The following is a 21,437-nucleotide window of genomic DNA, read 5'->3' as shown; positions in this document are numbered from 1 at the left end:
TAGTATATGTAGGCAAGCCTACACAGGCATGTAGTCTACTTTTCTAAAAGGCAGAACAGCAAAGGAAAAATGAGGAAGCAGAACTTTGTCCTTCCACCTTTCTCCCACCAGGTTTTGGGATCATAATGAGATTGGTGTGTGTGTGTGTGTGTGTGTGTGTGTGTGTGTGTGTGTAAAAAGCTGAAAGTTAAGTTCTCATGTCACATACCCCTACCATCATCTGTTCTTGTCTCCAAGTGATGTTATGCTTACAACTGCGCCTCCAGCGTGTGTTTATGTTGCTAATACCAGGCATCAGAGTATAATTTTTACCAGCTGATCCCAATAATACAATAGCTGACAAAAATTTTGAGTGAGAAATTGTAGTACTGGTCAGAAACTGTACCTGGGGTGAATGAGGCTGATTAGGACACAGAAAATCATTGGGGTGAGGAACAGAGATGGTAAACATGTCTTTATGAATGTTTACCCAGTTAGGTCCAGGGTTTCTATCTTGAAGTCCAGTTTTAGAGTAAGGCAGATTGCTAGGACTAAGGAAGAGAAAACATTACAAAATTCACAGTTACAAAGGGAAAGAGTTCTTGCACCGGCCGACTGGGCACCTCCCTTATCGACTTCTGCTGATTCTTTATTGAAAAATTGACTGTGTTTTGACCTACCTTCCTTCAGCTATCACTCTTTCCATTTTTCTCTTTCAAGTTTTTATTTAAATTGCAATTAGTTAATATATAGTGTAATATTAATTTCAGGTATAAAATTTAGTAATTCAACACTAAATAAAGCACAGGGTGCTACCACAACATGTGCCCTCCTTAATCCCTGTCACTTATTTAACCCATCCCCCAAACACCTCCCCTCTGACAACCATCGGTTTGTTCTCTATACTGAAGAGGTGGCTTCTTGGTTTTCCTCTCATTCCCCCCCACCATGTTTGTTTTGTCTCTTAAATTCTGCATGAGTCAAATCATATGGTATTTGTCTTTCTCTGACTGGCTTATTTCACTTAACATAGTACTATCTAGCTCCATCCATGTATTTGCAAATGGAAAGATTTCATTCTTTTATATGGCTGAGTAATAGTCCATTGTATATACATGCCACATCTTCTTTATCCAATCATCAGGCAGTGGGCACTGGGACTCTTTCCATAATTTGGCTCTTGTAGATAATGTTGCTATAAACATCAAGGTACATTTATCCCTTCAAATCAGTATTTTTATATCCTTTTGAGTAAATACCAGTAGTACAGTCACTGGACCGTATATAGTTCTATTTTTGACTTTTTGAGGAACCTCCATACTGTTTTCTAGAGTGGCTGCACCAGTTTGCATTCCCACCAACAGTGTAAGAGGGTTCCATTTTCTACATTCTTGCCAACACCTGTCGTTTCCTGTATTGTTCATTTTGGCCATTCTGACAGGTGTGAGGTGATAACTCACTGTAGTTTTGATCTGTATTTCCTTGATGATGAGTGATATTAAGCATATTTTCCTGTGTTTGTTAGCCATCTGGATGTCTTCTTTGGAAAAATGTCTATTCCTGTCTTCTTCCCATTTCTTAACTGGATTATTGTGTTTTGGGTTTTGAGTTTTAAAAGTTCATTATGTGTTTTTAGATACTAACCCTTTATGTCATTTGCATGGAGCGCTGGGTGCTATATGCAAACAATGAATCATGGAACACTACATCAAAAACTAATAATGCTGACTAACATAACATAACATAATAAAATAATAAAATAAAATGTAATTTAATTTATTTTAAAAAGATATGTCATTTGCAAATATCTTCTCCATTCCATATGGTGCCTTTTAGTTTTGTGGATTGTTCCCTTTCTATGTACAGAAGTTTTTTTTGTTTTTCTTTTTTTATGAAGTCCTGATAACTTATTTTTGCTTTTGTTTCCCTTCCCTCAGGAGATGTATCTAGAAAGAAGTTGCTTCAGCTGATGTCAGAGAGGTTACTGCCTATGTTCTTCTCTAGGAATTTAATGGTTTCTTGTCTCACATTTAGGTCTTTCAACCATTCTGGATTTACTTTTATGTATGGTGTAAGAAAGTGGTCTGGTTTCAGTCTTCTGCATGTGGCTGTCCCGTTTTCCCAACACCCTTTGTTGAAGAGACTGTCTTTTTCCATTGGATATTCTTTCCTGCTTTGTCAAAGATGAGTTGACCGTAGGTTCATTTCTGGGTTTTCTATTCTGTTCCATTGATCTATGTGTCCACTTTTTGTGCCCGTAATATACTATTTTGATCACTACACCTTTGTAATATAACTTGAAGTCCGAAATTCTGATCCTTCCAGCTTTGCTTTTCTTTTTCAAGATTGCATTGGCTATTCAGGGTCTTTTGTAATCCCATATAAATTTTATGATTGTTTGTTCTAGCTCTGAAAAATGCTGGTGTTATTTTCAAGGGGATTGCATTAAATGTGTAGATTGCTTTGGGTAGTATAGACATTTTGACAATAGTTCTTCCAATTCATGACCATGGAATGTTTTTCCATTTCTTTGTGTCCTCTTCAATTTTTTTTCATAAGTGTTCTATAGTTTTCAGAGTACAGATCTTTTACCTCATTGGTTAGGCTTTATTCCTAGGTATCTTACGGTTTTTGGTACGGTTGCAGTTGGGATTGATTCCTTGATTTCTCTTTCTGCTGCTTCATTATTGGTGTATAGAAATGAAACAGATTTCTGTATGTTGATTTTGTATCCTGTGACTTCACTGAATTCGCGTATCAATGTCTTTCCATTTCTTTGTGTCATCTTCAATTTCCTTCATCAGTGTTTTCTAGTTTTCAGAGTACAGGTCTTTATGTCTTTGGATAGATTTATTCCTAGTTATCTTATGGGTTTTGGTGCAATTATAAATGGAATCGATTCCTTGATTTCTCTTTTTGCTGCTTCATTATTGGTGTATGGAAATGCAACAGATTTCTGTACATTGATTTTGTATCCTGTGACTTTATGGAATTCGTGTATCAGTCCTAGCAATTTTTTGGTGGAGTCTTTTGGGTTTTCTATAAAGAGTATCATGTCATCTGCAAAGAGTGAAAGTTTTACTACTTCCTTGCTGATTTTGATGCATTTTAATTCTTTTTGTTTTCTGATTGCTGTGGCCAAGACTTCCAATACTATGTTAAATAACATTACTAGGGAATGGACACCCCGTCTTGTTCCTGAATGTAGAGGAAAAGCTCTCAATTTTTCCCTATCGAGGATGATATTAACTGTGTTTTTTTTAACATGGCCTTTATTATGTTGAGATATTTTCCCTGTGTTGTTTGTGAACATAGAGGAAAACTCTCAGTTTTCCCCATTGGGGATAATATTAGCTGTGGGTTTTTTATATATGGCATTTATTATGTTGAGGTATATTCCCTCTAAACCTACTTTGTTGAGGGTTTTTATCATGAATGAATATTGTGCTTTGTGAAATGCTTTCTCTACATCTATTGAAATGATCATATGGTTCTTATCCTTTCTTTTATTAATGTGGTATAGCTTGTTGATTGGTTTGTTAGTAATGAACAAGACTTGTAGCCAGGTAATAAATGTACTTGATCGTGATGAATGATTCTTTTAATGTACTGTTGGATCCAATTGCCTAGTATTTTTATTGAGAATTTTTGCATCCACGTTCATCAGGGATATTGGCCTGTAGTTCTCTTTTTTAATGGAGTCTTTTCTGGTTTTGGTATCAAGGTAATGCTGGCATACTGAAATGAATTGGAAAGTTTCCTTCCAATTCTACTTTTTTTTTGAGTATTTGGAGAAGAATAGGTATTGACTCTTCTTTAAATGTTTGGTAGAATTCCCCTGGGAAGCCATCTGGCTCTGGAGTTTTGTTTGTTGGAAATTTTTTGATTGCTGACACAATTTCTTTGCTGGTTTATCAGTCTGTCAAGTTTTCTATTCCTTCCTGTTTCACTTTTGGTAGTTTATATGTTCCTAGGAATTTACCCATTTCTTCCCGGTTGTCCAATTCGTTGGCATATAGTTTTTCATAATTCTTGTATAATTGTATTTCTGTGGCATTGGTTGTTATTTCTCCTCTCTCATTTGTGGTTTTATTTACTTGGGTCTTTCTTTTTGATAAGTCTGGCTAGGGGTTGATCAATTTTATTAATTGTTTCAAAGAACCCACTCCTGGTTTCATTGATCTATTATATTGGTTTTTTTAGTTTCTATATCATTTATTCTGCTCTAATCTTCATTATTTTCCTTCTGCTGGCTTTAGGCTTCATTTCTAGCTTCCTTAGGTGTAAGGTTAGTTTGTTGCTTTGAGACTTTACTTGCTTCTTGAGGTAGACCTGTATTGTTATATACTTCCCTCTTAGGACCACTTTTGTGGCATCCCAAAGGTTTTGGACTGTCCTGTTTTCATTTTCATTGGTTTCTATGTAATTTTTTTAATTCAATTAGCCAACATATAGTACATCATTAGTTTTTTATTTAATGTTCAATGATTCATTAGTTGTATATAACACCCAGTGCTTATCACACATGTGCCTTCCTTATTGCCCATCAGCAAATTACCCCATCCCCCACCCACCTCCTTTTCTGAAACCCTCAGTTTGTTTCCAAGAGTCAAAAGTAGACTTTTTTCCATGTAATTTTTTATTTCCTCTTTGATTTCCTGGTTGTTTAGTAGCATATTGTTTAACCTCCATGTATTTGTGGTCTTTCCAAATTTTTTCTTGTGGTTTGCTTCAAGTTTCATAGTGTTGTGGTCAGAAATGATGCATGGTGTGATCTCAATCTTTTTTTATTTGTTAAGGCCTAATTTGTGACCTAATATATGATCTATTCTGGAGAATGTCCCATGTGTACTTTAAAGATTTATTTATTTATTTGAGAGAGAGAGAGAAAGTGAGTACAGTGGGAAGGGGCAGAGGGAGAGTAGAGAACCTCGAGCAGGCTCCCCACTGAGTACAGATCTTGATTTGGGATTCAATCTCACAACCCTGAGATAATGACTTGAGCCAAAATCAGGAGTCAGACACTTAACCGACTGAGCTACCCAGGTGCTCCTGTCGCATGTGCACTTTAAAAGAATATGTATTCTGCAGCTTTAGGATGGAATGTTCTGAATATATCTGTTAAGTCCATCTGGTCCATTGTTTCCTGTTGATTTTCTACTTAGATGATCTGTCCATTGCTGTAAGTTGCTGAAACATCAATTAGTTCCTCTATGTTATTATGTTATTAACATTTTTATACATTTGAGTGCTCCCATGTTGGGTGCATAAATATATACAATTGTTATATGTTCTTGTTGAACTGTCCCCTTTATTATCCTTGTCTTGTTCCTGATCTTAGAGGAAACATTTTTAGTCTTTTGTTGTTAGTTGTAGGTTTTTCATATATGGCCTGTATGTTGAGGTATGTTTCCTCTAAACTCACTTTGTTGAGAGATTTTTAATCATGAAAGGATGTTGTATTTTGTCAAATGCTTTCTCTCCATCTATTGAGATGATCATATGCTTTTTAATCTTCCTCTTGCTAATGTGATAGATCACATTAATTGATTTGCAAATATTGAACCACCCTTACACTCTGGAATGAATCTCACTTGATCATAGTGAATGATCCTTTAAGGTATTGTTCAATTCAGTTTGCTAATATTTTGTTGAGCATTTTGCATCTATGTTCAGCAGAGCTATTGGCGTGTAGTTTTCTTTCTATTCTTTTCTCTCCCTCTCTTTCTCTCTCATAGTGTCTTTGGTTTTGGTATCAGGGTTACATTGGCCTCATAGAATATATATGGAAGCTTTCCTTCCTTTTCCAATTTTTGGAATAATTTGAGGAGAATAGGTATTAACTCTTCCTTAAATGTTTGGTAGAATTTACCTGTGAAGCCATCCAGTCCTGGACTTTCATTTGTTGGGAATTTTTTTATTTTCTTCTTTCCTTCTGTTTCCTTTCTTATTCAGTTTTAGAAGATTATATGTTTCTAGTGATTTATCTAATTTCTTCTAGTTGTCCAATTTGTTGGTATGTAATTTTTCATAATATTCTCATATAATTGTTTGTATTCTGTGGTGTTGGTTGTTATTTCTCCTCCTTCATTTCAGATTTCGTTTATTTGAGTCCTCTCTCTTTCTTTCTTAGTGAGTCTGGCTAAGGGTTTATCAATTTTGTTTATCTTTTCAAAGAACCAGTTCTTGGTTTCACTGATTTTTTTTTTATTGTTTTATAGTCTCTATTTGTTCTTTTTTTTTCTGGTTCCTTTAGGTATATAATTACATTGTTTATTTGAGATTTTTCTTGTTTTTTTGAGGTAGGAGTGTATTGCTATCATCTTCCCTCATAGAATTGCTTTGTGTCCCAAGAATTTTGGACTATTGTGTTTTTTCATTTTCATTTGTCTCCATGTATTCTTTGATTTATTGTTGTTGTTGTTGTTGTTGATTCATTGGTTGTGCACATTTCTTAGCCCTCATGTGGTTTTGTTCTTTCTAGTTTTTTTCTTATAACTGATTTCTAGTTTCATTGTTTTGTTTGAAAAAGATGCTTTATATGATTTCAATCTTCTTAAATTTGTTGAGAACTGTTTTCTTTTCAGACCTAACAAGTGATCTGCCTTAGAGAATGTTTCATGTATACTTAAGAAGAATGTGTATTCTGCTGTTTTTAGATGGAATATTCTGTATATATCAGTTAGGTCCATCTGGTTTATTGTGTCATTCAAAACCATTTCCTTGTTGATTTTCTGTCTGGATTATCTATCTAGTCATGTAAGTGGGTAGCTAAAGTCCCCTACATTTATTGTATTACTGTCAATTTCTCCCTTACATCTATTAATGTTTTCTTTATGTAGTGCTCCTGGTTGGGTGTATAAACATTGTAATTATTATATTGTCTTGTTGGATTGATCCTTTTATCATTATGTAGTGCCTTTTTCCCTTTTTTTTTTACTTCAGTGTAGTTGACACACAACATTACATTAGTTTCAAATGTACAACTTAGCAATTTGTCAGGTTTATAGATTATACTGTGTTCACCACAAGTGTAGCCGTCATCTGTCCTGTTACATCACTATTACAGTATCATCTCTGTATTCCTTTGCTGTGCCTTTTATTGCTGTGACTTATTCATTCCATAACTGGAAGCCTTTATCTCCCTCTCCCTTTCACCCATTTTGCCCATCCCTTCACTCCCCTTCCCTCTGACAACCATCAGTTTCTTCTCTATAGTTATAAGTCTGATCCTGCTTTGCGTTTGCTTATTCAGTTTTTTAAAGATTCCCTTATGAGTAGAATCATGTGGTATTTGTCTTTCTCAGTCTGACTTATCTCACCTAGCTTAGTACCCTCTAGGTTCTTCCATATATAATACAATCAAATAATACAATCTCATCTTCTTTATGGTTGTGTAATATTCCATTTTGTATATATACCACCTTCTTACCTATCTGTCTATTGATGGACATTTAGGTTGCTTCCATATCTTGGCTGTTGTAAAGAATGCTGCAATAAACATAGAAGTTCACATATCTTTCTGAATTAGTGTTTTCATTTGGGGGGTAAATACCCAGTAATGTAATTATTGGATCACATGGTATTTCTATTTTTAATTTTTTGAGGAAATCCATATTGTTTTCCATAGTGGCTATACAAATTTACATTCCCACCAATGGTGCGTGAGGGCTCCTTATTCTCCACATCCACACCAACACTTGTTATTTCTTGTCGTTTTGATTTTAGCCATTCTAAATAGTGTAAGGTGATATGTCATTGTGCTTTTGATTTACATTTCCCTGATGACTGGTGATACTGAATATCTTTTCATCTGTCTGTGGCCATCTGTATGTCTTCTTTGAAAAAATGTCTATTCAGGTCTTCTGCCCATTTTTTATTTTTTATTTTTTTTTAAAGATTTTATTTATTTATTCAACAGAGAGAGAGACAGCCAGCGAGAGAGGGAACACAAGCAGGGGGAGCGGGAGAGGAAGAAGCAGGCTCACAGCAGAAGAGCCTGATGTGGGGCTCGATCCCACAACGCAGGGATCACGCCCTGAGCCGAAGGCAGACGCTTAACCGCTGTGCCACCCAGGCGCCCCTTCTGCCCATTTTTTAATCGAATTGTTTTTGTTTTGTTTTGTCTTTTTTGGTGATAAGTTGTGTAAGTTCTTTATATATTTTTATAACAAAAATGTAGCAAGAGACAAAAGGGGTATTAAATAAGTAATCAAAGCAGTATGTTACTGAGACAAAAACAGACACAAAGATCAATGGAACCGAATAAGAGTCCAGAAATAAATCCACAATTATATGGTCAATCAATCTCTGACAAAGGAGGCAAGAATATGCAATGGGGAAAAGACAGTCTCTTCAACAAATGTTGTTAGGGAAACTGGACAGCTACCTGTGAAAGAATGAAACTAGACCACTTTCTGACACCATATACAAAAACTAAAAATGAATTAAAGACCTAAACATGAGACCTGAAACCATAAAAATCCTAGAAGAGTTCACATGCAGTAATTTCTCTGACATTGTCCATAGCAACATTTTCCCAGATACATCTCCTAAAGCAAGGGAAATAAAAGCAAAAATTAACTTTTGGGATTACATCAAAATAAAAAGCTTTTTCACAGCAAAGAAAACCATCAACAAAACAAAAAGCCAACTTACTGAATGGGAGAAGATATTTACAAATGATATATCCAATAAGGGGTGATTAATTACAACTCTATTATTACTTTTTACCATTTTAATTATTATGTGTCTTGGTGTGGACCTTCTTGGGTTAATCTTATTAGGGGCTCGCTGTGCTTCCTGGACTTGGATGTCATTTCCTTCCCCAAGTTAGGGAAGTTTTCAGCTATTATGTCTTCAAATAAGTTTTCTGCTCTCTTCTCTCTCTCTTCTCCTTCTAGGATCCCTATAATGTGACTGTTATTATACCTCATAACATCAGGAGTTTATTTACTTAAAGCAGTTTCCCATTCCAGACTTTAAAAAGTATTCAATCATAGGAAAGTATATATCATTTTATAGTTTACACAGTATTTCATATACTTTTTATCATATCCTTTTTTCTCACAACTGTCAGGTTATAGGCATTATTAATGCCATCCACATTTTATAATTGAGGAAACTGAGATATGAAAAGGATAAATAACTTATCCAAGATTACAAAAGAGAGAGAGGCAGAACTTGGACTTAGAGTAAGGCATTCTAATTCCAAATCCTAGATTATTTACAGTGCAGTAATATGTCTGTCCTTTGGACAAATACATAGGAGACATAGTGCAATGAATGGATGCCATCTTGTTATTCGATGCATTTATTTGCTTCTAAAATAAACTGTAAAATCTTAGGCTATAAGATGCCTTTAGCTTTAGTAAGGCCACTATGCCATCTCAGATATATGAGGATTTTTAAATGTGTATTGAGAGATTTCACAACCCTCCTTTATTGCACTTTCCATTCAGTATCTCAAATTTAATTATTATAAAACTGTACTTTCCTCTAGCAAAAATTCTCATGCTACACTATTTGTCCAGTTGATTTTGTGTTATCCTCAGTTGCCCCCACTTTCTGTACATAACTGGTCATATACAAGTAATCCTTGCACATTTAAAAACTTAGATTTCTGGGGTAATTGGGTGATGGGCATTAAGGAGGGCAGGTAGTGTGATGAACACTGGTTGTTATACACAACTGGTAAATTATCGAACACTACATATGAAACTAATGATGTACTATAAGTTGGGTAATTGAATTTAAATTAAAAAATAATAAAAATAAAAACTTAGATATCTGGGAAAGGTGCTATAAGTTAAAATTACATGTGCTGAACTTAATTTCTTTTAGGAATAATAAAAGATTTTATTCCTAGCCCAAAATATACTTTCACTTACTACATTGTATAATGCAAAACATTCTAAAATGTATGTAAATTGATAAAATATAGCAACAGTAACCTGTTAAGTAAAAATGTAATATCACAGTCTGAAAGTATATAAAGTCATAAAGTCTTTATCTTCTTTAAAATCGGTGCCTTATTTTAATACAGCAGTATACTATGTAAAGAAATACTTTTATGAAGTGAAGAGGTCTTTTTTTAATTGAGGTAAAATGAGTATATAACATTTTATAAGTTTCAGGTGTATAGCATTATAATTCAACATCTGTATACATTGCAAAGTGATTATCACCAAAAGCCTAGTTATCACCCTTCATACCGTTTACCCTCTTCACCTATTTCACTCACCCTCCAACCCCCTTTCCCTCTGGTAATCATCAATCTGTTCTCTGTATTTATGAGTTTGTTTTTGCGTTGTTTTGTTTTGCTTTAGATTCCACATATGAGTGAAACCATATGGCATTTCACTCTCCCTGTATAACTTACTTCACTTAGCATAATACCCTTAAGGTCCATCCATGTCACAAATGGCAAAATTTTCATTTTTTTATGGGTAAATAGTATTCCACTGTGTGTATGTGTGTGTATCTGTGTGTGTGTGTGTGTGTGTGTGTGTGTGTGTGTGTGTGTGTGTACCACATTCTCTTTATCCATTCACCCATCAGTGGCCCCTTAGGTAGTTTTCATATATTTTGCTTGTTTGTTTTGTTTTTTAAGTAATGTCTACACCCAATGTGGGTCTTGAACCTACAACCCTGAGATCAAGAATCACATGCACTACCAACTGAGCCAGCCAGGCACACCATCCATACCTTGTCTATTGCAAATAATGCTGCAGTGAACATAGGGGTACACATATATTTTCTTAACTATTCTTTTTACATTTCTCAGATAACTATCCAGAAGTGGAGTAGCTGGATCATATTTTGCTTGTTTGTTTTGTTTTTTGGCTCCTTTGTCATAAATTAATTATCCATACGTATGTGGGTCTGGGCTCTCAATTCTCTTCCATGGATCTGTGTGTCTGTTTTTATGCCAGTACCATAATGTTTTGGTTACCATAGCTTTGTAGTGTAGTCTTTAATCAGGGAGCATGATACCTCCACCTTTGTTCTTCTTTCTCAAGATTGCCTTGGTTATTCAGGATCTTTGGTAATTTCATGAAAATTTTTAATTTTTTTTTATTTCTGTGGAAAATGCAATTGGAATTTTGATAGGGATTGCAATGAATCTGTAGATTGCTTTGCATAACATGGACAATTTAACAATATTAATTCTTGTAATCCATGAGCATGGAATATCTTTCCATTTTTTGTGTGTCTTCAATTTCTTTTATCAGTGTCTTATACTTTTCAGTGTACAGGCCTTTTGCCTCCTTGGTTAAATTTATTTCTAGGTATTTTATTCTTTATGATGCAATTATAAATGAGATTGTTTTGTTTCTCTTTCTGATACTTTATTAGTATATAAATATACCACACATTTGTGTATATTGATTTTGTATCTTGCAGATTTACTGAATTTGTTTATTAGTTCTAACAGTCTTTGGTGGAGACTTTAGGGTTTTCCATATATAATATCATGTCATCTGCAAATAAAGACATTGATACTTCTTCCTTTCCAATTTGGATGACTTTTTTTTCCTTGCTTTATTGTTGTGGCTAGGATTTCCAATATTATATTGAATAAAAGTGGTGAGAGTGAACATCTTTGTCTTGTTCCTGATCTTAGAGTAAAAGCTGTCAGTTTTTCACAATTAAGCATGATATAGCTGTTGGTTTTTCGTATATGGCTTTTACTGTGTTGAGGTATGTTCCCTCCATACCCACTTAGTTGAGAGTTGTTATAAATGGATGTTGAATATTGTCAAATGCTTTTTCTGCATCTACTGAGATGATCACAGGATTTTCATTTTTCATTTGATAATGTGGTATATCATGCTGATTGATTTGTGGATGTTGAAACATCCTTACATCCCTGAAATAAATCCCCCTTATTTGTGCCATATGATCTTTTTGATGTATTGTTGAATTCAGCTTGTTAATATTTTTTTGAGAATTTTTGCATGTATGTTCATTAGGGATATTGGCCCACAATTTTATATCATTGTTATGTTCTTATCTGGTTTTGATATCAGGGTAATGCTGGCCTTTTAAGTGACCTTGAAATTATTCCCTCCTCTTCTATGTTTTGGAAGAGTTTGAGGATAGGTATTACATTTTCTTTTAATGTTTCATAGAACTCACCAGTGAAGATGTCTGGTCCTGGACTGTTCTTTATTGGGAGGTTTTTGATTACTTATTCAATTGGCTTCCTAGCAATTGTTCTATTCAGATTTTCTATTTCTTCATGATTCACTTTTTGAAGATACTATATGAAAGGAATTCATCTGTTTCTTCTAAGTTGTTCACTTTGGTGGTGTACAGTTGTTCATACTAGCTTCTTATGATCCTTTCTACATCTTGTGGTATCAGTTATGACTTTTCCTCTTTTATTTCTGCTATTATTTATTTGAGCCCTCTTCCTTTCTTAGAGAATCTAGCTAAAAATTTGTCATGTTTTTTTATCTTTTCAAAGAAGCAGCTCTTAGATTTTCTGATCTTTTGTATAGCTTTTCAGTCTCTGTGCTTTGATCTTTGTTACCTCCTTCCTTCTACTAACTTAAGGCTTCATTTGTTCTTTTTCTAGTTCCTTCAGGTGTAAAGTTAGGTTGTTTGAGACTTTTCTTGTTTCTTGAGGTAAGCCTGTATTGCTATAAAATTCCCTCTTAGAAATGTTTTTGCTTTTCTTTTGGTAAGTCTTGTGAGAGGTATATCAATTTTATTAATTTTTTCAAAGAACAAGTTTCTGGTTTCATTCATCTGTTCTATTGTTTTTTAGTTTCTATATTATTTATTTGTGCTCTAATCTTTATTATTTCCTTCCCTATTCTGGCTTTTTCATTTGTTGTTCTTTTTCTAGCTCCTTTAGGTTTGAGGTTAGGTTGTTGATTTGAGATTTTTTTTCTTGCTTCTCTAGATAGGCCTGTATTGCTATATACTTCCCTCTGAGGACTTTTGCTGAATCCCAAATGTTTTGGACTGTCATGTTTTCATTTTCATTTGTTTCCATGTATTTTCATTTCTTCTTTGATTTCCGTTAACCCATTCATTGTTTAGTTGCATGTTGTTTAACCTCCATGTAGTTATGGTCTCTCCATATCTTTTTTTTTTTTTGTGGTTGACTTCTACTTTCATAGTGTTGTGGTCAGTAGAGGTGCATGGTATGACTTCAACCTTTTTGTATTTGTTAAGGCCTGTTTTGTGAACTAATATGTGATCTATTCTGGAGGATGTGCCATGTGCACTTGAAAAGAATGTGTATTCTGCTGCTTTGGGATGAAATGCATATATCTGTTAAGTCCATCTGGTCCAGTGTGTCATTCAAAACCATTGTTTCCTTATTTATTTTCTGTATAGACAATCTGTGCATTGATGTAAGTGGGGTGTTTAAGTCCCCTACTATTATTGTATTATTATCAATGAGTTTCTTTACATTTGCTCTTAACTATTTCATACAGTTGGGTGCGTAAGTATATACAATGTTTAGATCTTCTTGTTGGATTTTCCACCTTTGTTATGATATAGTGCCCTTTTTCATCTCTTGTTGCAGCCTTTGTTTTAAAATCTAGTTTGTCTATCCTAAGCAAAATAAGTCAGTCAGAGAAAGACAGATACCATATGATTTCACTCATATGTGGAACTTAAGAAACAAAACAGATGAACATAGGGGAAGGGAAGGAAAAATAAAATAAAGTCAGAGAGGGAGACAAACTATAAGAGACTCTTAACTATATGAAACAAACAGGGTTGCTGGAGGGGTGATGGGTGGGGGAAGGGGTAACTGGGTGATGGGCACTAAGGAGGGCACTTGATGGAATGAACACTGGGTGTTATATGCAACTGACCTAATCACTAAATTCTACCCCTGAAAGTAATAATATATTATATGTTAATTAAATTGAATTTTAATTTTAAAAATCAGGTTTGTCTGATGCAAATATTGCTACTCCGCCTTTCTTTTGAAATTCATTTGTGTGGTAAGTGTTTCTCCACCCCCCCACTTTCAATCTGCAGGTGTCTTTACATCTAAAATGAGTCTTTTGTAGGCAGCATATAGATAGATGTTGTTTTTTAAATCCATTCTGACACCCTGACTTTTGATTGAAGTGCTTAGTCCATTTACGGAGTAAGTACTGATAGATAAGTATTTAGTGCCATTTTATTACTTGTTTTGTCATTGGTTCTGGAGATTTTCTCTGATCCTCTCTTGTTTTTGTCACTTTTTCATCTTCCTTTCCACTCGAAGAGTCCCCTTTAGTATTTCTTGCAAGGCTAGTTTAGTGGTCATGAGCTCCTTTCTTTGTCTGGGACACTCTTTACCTCTCCTTCTATTCTGAATGATAGACTTGCTGGATAGAGTATTCTTGCCTGCATATTTTTCCCATTTAGCATGTTGAATATATCATGCCACTCTTTTCTGGCTTTCCAAGTTTCTGTTGAGAAATCTGCAGCTAACTTTATGGATCTCCCCTTGTAAGTTAAGGACTTCTTTTAACTTGCTGCTTTTAAGATTTTTTTCTTTATCACTATATTTTGCAATTTTAATTATGAAATGTCTTGAGTTGGCCTTCTTTTTTGATTTTGATGGGATCTTTCTTTTCTGCCTGGATCTGGATGTCTTTTTACTTCCCCAGATTAGGGAAGTTTTCAGCTATTATTTCCTCAAGTAAATTTTCTGCGCCCTTTTGTTTCTCTTCTTCTGAGACTCCTATAATACGAATGTTATGTTTAATGGAGTTACTCAGTTCCCTAAGTCCGTTCTCATGTTGCATAAGTCTTCTTTCTCTCTTTTGTTCAGCTTCATTATTTTCCATTATTTTTTCTTCTGTATCACTAATTCATTCCTCTGCTTCTTGCAACCTGCTGTTCATTGCATCAAGCCTATTTCCAATCTTATTTACTGAATTCTTCATTTCCAATTGATTCTTTTTTAACTCTTTTATCCCTGTGGTGAGTGTCTCCCTGATGTCTTCCATTCTTTTTTCAAGCCCAGCAAGTATCCTTATGATCATTGCTTTAAATTCTCCATCTGGCATGTTACTTAAACCTGTTTTGGTTACATCTCTGGCCAATGGCCTTATCTCGTTATTACATTTGGGAAGAATTCCTCTGTTGTGGCATTTTGTCTGTCTTGCCTTCGTTTGTATGTTAGAAAAGCCAGTTGCGTCTCCTGCTCCTGAGAGTAATGACTTTATGAAGAAGAGTTCATGCAGTGTCCTGGGCCAGGTTTTTCAGGGAGCATCTCTGGCGTGTGATGCATGCGCTCTGCTGTTGGGTTTTGGCTGCTCTTTCCTTCAGGCCCATCGTCTACAGAAACCGTCCTTGCCTGTAGTGGGAAGTGTTCAGTCCTTGGCCAGAATGTAGTGAGTTTTAAGTAAATGTGCTCTGGTCTGCTTGCTGAATGAGACCTTATACTGCTTTATCCAGAACTGAAGTCCTGCAGAACTCTGTCTTGGGAGACATGGTTTGGGCAAGGGTTTCTGCTGGTCTTCTGGGGAAGGGGCCTGCCACACTGGGACTGAGGCAAGCTTGACTGAGAAGGGCAGTCCTACCAGACTACAGGGAGGTAGCACTTGGTGTAAGCAAGTTAGGCAGCCTGCGTCATTGCTGCAGTGCTTCCTGAAGATGGTTCTGTGTTTATGCTGAGGGGCAGGGGAGGGAAATGGGACCAAGTAGCTCCCTTGTCCCTAGAGAGGCATCCTTGTGAACACTCCCTGTTAGGGAAGCACTCTGAGAACAACGGTATTCTCCCCCTTGAGTGTCCCAGGTGTTTTTCAAATCACTGTTTCCAAAAGGTCTGCCTCTGGGTTTTTTGCCTGCCTTCCTTCCAGGAACAATGCAGTACCCTCAGGGTTCTATCCCACCCAAACCCGCTGACCTTCAAAACTCTAGGCTTTAAGCCCCCACTAATTGCAAGAACTCAGGAAAATCAGCCACTCTCATTTTCCCAGCCAATAGCTTTGGGGAAATATTCTCTTTGCATATTCCCCTGGGTGCTCTACTTTCTCTCACCCTTCTCTGCAACCACAGATCCCTCCCCTCTGCAGCACCCAAGATTCATTTCTCCCCTAAACCATGTCTCCACACTTCCTCCTTTTCTCATTGTGGCTTCTACCTTGAGTTGTGGAGATTGTTCTGTCAGTCTTTAGGGTGATTTATGTGGTATTTAGAATGATTTGATTGTTATCTAGATGTGTTTGAGGGATGATACAAGCCTAGGGTCCACCCGCTCCACTGTGATCTTCCACCCAACTCCCTATTTTATTTTTTATTTTTTTTAAAGATTTTATTTATTTATTTGACAGAGATAGAGACAGCCAGCGAGAGAGGCAACACAAGCAGGGGGAGCGGGAGAGGAAGAAGCAGGCTCATAGCGGAGGAGCCTGATGTGGGGCTTGATCCCACAACGCCGGGATCACGCCCTGAGCCAAAGGCAGACGCTTAACCGCTGTGCCACCCAGGCACCCCCCAACTCCCTATTTTAATAATTTTAATAGAGTATATCCCAGAAGGGATATTTTTGTCAAGAAAAATCTCTATAATGCAAAAACAAAAGTTTGCTTTAATCTGCTAATTCGGCCTTCTGGTGTTTGTGATAATCAGGGCTTAGAAAAATTAGTCTTATCAAATACTGGACACTTATTCAGAAAAACGACTCTAGCATATTATGTGTTTTATATAGATCCCAATTTCCTACTGTTTTGTTTGGATAAAACTTTTTATTTGAAACCATTAATAACTGTTCAAGGTAGAAGAGTTTTCTGATTTATTTTCAATCTTGTAGTTTCTGCCGCCATAATAAATAATACATTAGGAAGAAGAACAGAATAAATAATCTAATATTTGTTGAGAACATATTAAGGTTATGACATTAGAATCATAAGAGGCATTATGCATTGTTGTCTGTGAACTCAAGGGTTTTGCATTTGTTTGGGGAGATAAGACACATATATATGAAAAGTTGCCTAACAAAGCACAATATAAGATATGTTATTGACAAATAAATAGAACCATGAAGTTTATGCTACAGGAAATCAAAGGAGAGAGTGATTCCTGTGGCTAGTCAGGAAATGCTTTACAGAACAGGTAGAATTTGGGCCTCAAAGATTAGATAGGATTTGAATTGGTGGCAAGGAATAAAAATACAGTAGTTATACGGAAAGTCATAGGTTATGATGCATGGGATCCCAAGCTAAGTGAGGGGGACTTAAAGAAAGTAGCTTACCTCCAGCAAAGAGTTTGAATGGTGGGAGAGTGGATGGGAACCTCTTGAAGTCAGAGACCTAGTCACCTTGATTTCAGTATTCTCTGCAAATCTTGCAAAATAGTGTTGCATATAGAAGATGATTGTGAGATTAAGTCAACAAGTAAATTGGTGTCAGATTGGGTAGTCCTTCAATACAAGACTAAGAACTTTATTATATGGGTGATGGGGAACTACTGATGGTTTTTGTGCAGGTTTTTTGTGCAAGTTTTTGTGCATGATGTGAGGAAAATGTTGTTTTAGGAAGATGATGAAGTGCTACTCCTATGGAAGCACACTTCCATCCTATGTCAGAGATTGATCTAATTTCTGGACCTTCTGAGAGAATTGGTAAGAGTCCTTCTCTTCATCAGAACTCAAACACTCCAGGTACATCCTATATATAAGAGCTCTGATTCTGAGACAAGGGGCCTTTCATATCAAGAACTGTGTTATTTAGAAACATCTATGGGTGACATTCTGTGCAATCACCTGCCAGTCAGAAACGGCCATTGAATCTTGCTTAAAGAAAAAAAAATACCTTATCACATAGTTCTTTGGGCCTAACCAGACCTCTGTGATCATGCATGAGGAACTTTAAGATACTACCATAGTACTTAGGCAAGGCCCTAATAAGTTAAATTCATGTTTTCTACCTCAAAAAATATACTCCTTCAGGGTACCAAATTGTCTTTATTTATTCCCATGCAGAGTAACAATAGGTAGGGCCAACTATGGAAGAGTCCATAATCTCAGTCAATTCTTTACCAGCTGTCTATATAGGAATTCAAGATATATAGGCCTATACTAACATTTTACCAACCTGATCTTCCAATGAGTTATACTTATGAATACACACTTGGAATGGTTAGTTGAGTGGCTCTATTCCAAAAGGCTATTTTCTATCATTCAGAATACATACAGGGGTTAGTACCATTCTGGGAGAGAATGTCTGGTCGGTTGACCAAGAATATTTGGGTAAAGGACAGGGGAGAGGGAGAAACTAACATTTGTTAAATTTATTTGAGGAGATAAGACACATAAATGAAAAATTGCTTAACAAAACATAATACAGGATACAATGTTGACCAAATGAGTAGAAACATAAAGTTCTATAGAAATTCAAAGAAGAGTGATTCCTGTAGGCTAGACTGGTCAGAAAATGCTTTACAGAGGAGGTAGAATTTAGGCCCTAAAGATTGGATAAAATTTGGATTGGTGGCAAGGAACGAAGAGGAAAAAGGTACATGTAAGTCACAAGTAGTGCATGAGACCCCAAGCTAAGTGATGAAGATAGTAACCTGGCTCCAACAAAGAGTATGGATGGTAAGGGACTGGATGTGAATTCCTTGACTTCAGAAACACTGTCACCTTTATCTTATTATTCTCTGAAGCCCTAGCAAAATAAGGTTGCATGTAGATAACTGATTGATTCTAAGGGTACAACCAATATTTGTCGAATGGCTGTTTTATGCAAAGTGATTTATAGGCATTGTCACATTTAAGAGTCATAAACATTCTGTGAGTTGTAAATATTAAATAGCCCCATTTTACAGATGAGGAAACTCACGTGTAGAGAGGCCCAAAGTCACATAGCTAATAAGTGACAGATTCTGGCTCCAAAGTCCTTAACTACTGTACCCAGTGTGTCTCCTTTGCTATTTACTTTTAATTTGATAGACTTTTTTAAGGTGTTAAAAAATTATCTCAGTTCCTATGCCTGTTTCATCAGAAATAGAATGATGAAAAAACATGGATAAAGCTCTGGCATGGGAATCACTTCCCAGCTTTGCCACTAGATTCAATGCATGAGTTTTGGAAAGTCCCTTCTCTTCTCTGGACCTCAGTTTAAAGTTCATGATCTCCAGGCTATCCTCAGCTCTAAGGTGTGATGTTCTGTGATCCCATGATCACAGAACTGATAATGAGGAGTTAGAAGTGAAACTCAATAACCGCAACCAGTTATCTTTTACCAAATGGCTCTTTTTCTTTTTTTGGAAGAAATATTATATCTAAGCAGCCACTGTAAATTCACATTATAAATATGCCTCCCTTATTCTGGAGCAAAATTTCCTTGATCAATATTCTCCTACGTACACCCAGTCACTACCTCTTATCACAGCCATCTAGCATTTTGACCACCAGGCTATAAACAAACTATTCTTACACTCTTCATTTGCCTGTACTTGAGAGTAGAAATTCTAGGTCTCATCCCTGAAAGTATCAGACATAACACACCAGGCTAGGGAGGGGCTACCCTATAGGCAGTTAGGCATTTTCCAAGTGACTTGTTTCTCATGTTTCTAGTTAAGAAGGAAGTGACCAAGCCCACTCATACAATAATATCATTAACTCATACACAGAAAAACTTAACTCATACAATAATATCATGGATGTTCATTTTACTGATTTACTTGCAGTATCCAACCTTCAGCTCTGAATTGGTACATTTCCCTGAAATATTGAAGGTCTCCAATCTATCAGTTCAATTCAGAAAGCATTTCCTGAAGGTACACTCAGACAAGGCACTGTGGAAGGATACAAAGATAAATAATAGGTAATCTCTGCCCCCATAGAATTTGCAATTGTAAGGAAGGATAGGAAAAGCACACAAATGTAACACAAGGCTTAATGAGCACATTGCCATAAAAGTGATGATAGCAATTGCATACCTAATGTAGGCTTAGCCCCATGCTAAGTACTGTGTACATGTGGTAAGTGTGTGATTGTTGGTGATGCTTAAACACTGAGTATATCAATAAAGGGAAAAGCATATGGGCTATAGTGGTGAAAGTTTTGAGGAAGAGACAGGACTTAAGTTAGATGTTATTTGGATGGGTAACATCTGGATAGATACTAGAAATAAGGAAACAACATTCTAGGTAAGAAGTATGACATGAATGTGACAAGATCACTGAGGAGAACATCCATTCCTAAGTTCAGGGTGGCCATTGTGGGTTATGGGAAGTAATCTGAGAGAGGGAAGATATGGACAGGTGGTAGAGGGCTTTGTAGACTTGAAACAATAAGAAATCGTTATTAACTTTTGGTCTTGAGTGATATTGATATAATGAAAGAAAAATGTTGTAAAAATTACTTAGTTCCTAGTACGCAGGATGAATTGAAATTTGGAGAGACTAAAACCAGAAAGAGCAATAGATAGTTGGGCATATGTCACAATGGCTTCATGAGTGGTGGTAACACTAGAAATGAAAAGGAAGGATCAAATCCAGGAGACATTTTAATTAATTGGAAAGAGTCCCAGTGACTAGAGAGATCTGGGAGGCATTTATATAGAGATGGCAGTTAAACCTATGAGAGGTGTAGGAGATCATCAGGGAGAAAGTAAATCTAGGGAAAGGAGATAAATGTGAAATTTGGAATCACCTAAGCAATGTTGAGATGTGTACATAAGGACAAGGAAATGAATGGAAAAAGAGAAATTGAGAGTGTAAAGGTCAGAGCCTTAGAGGATACTCATAATTTGGGTGACAGCATCATAAAAATACTATGAAGGAGAGAATATTGCCCTATTTTACAGATAAAAAAGCTGAGGCTGAAGAGATCAAGTGACTTAAATAAGGCCATGAAGCAGTTGCAGCTCAACTGAAGTTCTTCCGGATTCCACATTGTGTCCATTTCCCTACACTTCCCTGTCTCTGAAAACCAATGACTAGAAAGAAGTGTACACATCCTGTTATGGTCACTTCTCATGGTATCCAGGGTTTATAGGAGATCTAGAATGAGACAGGAAGAGAATGAATGCTCAGTATACACTAATACTAAAATTACATCTTGGTCTAAGTAGACATCTGTTGAATAAATGATGAATCACTACAACACAGGCATCAAGAGCAGGTGGGAGTGGAGAAAGCAGTATAGGTGCAGATAGTAGGAGGCAAATTGACTTCCTAAATTCTTCATTTGTCTTCTATTACGCATAGCATGATTTTTTGAAGTATCTGAATGTTTTCAATATAATCCTTACCACATGATTACTCTACCTTTGCTGCCTTAGCTTCATCTACCCCAGGAGTGGTACCTTGAAGTTGATAATCCAGTTTTTCAGCTCAGGCTTCAATGTCTGCAAGCCTGATCAAATAATTGCTGGGAGGAAGCATTCTGTGCCAAGTAAAAGTGGATGCAGTGGCAAAAAGCTAAAGAAACCCATTTAGCAGAATACTAAGTCAATTTCTGAAAAGGTGCATTGCCAAACCAT

At 36.1% G+C, this 21,437-nt stretch overlaps 2 protein-coding genes across 3 annotated transcripts in view; one reads left to right on the top strand and one right to left on the bottom strand.

Annotated features, from left to right (window-relative positions):
* UPRT (uracil phosphoribosyltransferase homolog) overlaps nucleotides 1-21,437 on the bottom strand; it is a 144,665-nt gene that overhangs the window by 8,207 nt on the left and 115,021 nt on the right. The gene's annotated exons all lie outside the window — the stretch shown is intronic.
* ZDHHC15 (zinc finger DHHC-type palmitoyltransferase 15) overlaps nucleotides 1-21,437 on the top strand; it is a 164,061-nt gene that overhangs the window by 122,573 nt on the left and 20,051 nt on the right. The gene's annotated exons all lie outside the window — the stretch shown is intronic.

The sequence above is a fragment of the Ailuropoda melanoleuca genome, chromosome X (assembly GCF_002007445.2).
Source record: "Ailuropoda melanoleuca isolate Jingjing chromosome X, ASM200744v2, whole genome shotgun sequence".
NCBI lineage: Eukaryota > Metazoa > Chordata > Mammalia > Carnivora > Ursidae > Ailuropoda > Ailuropoda melanoleuca.
This window is presented reverse-complemented; position numbering and strand designations above follow the sequence as displayed.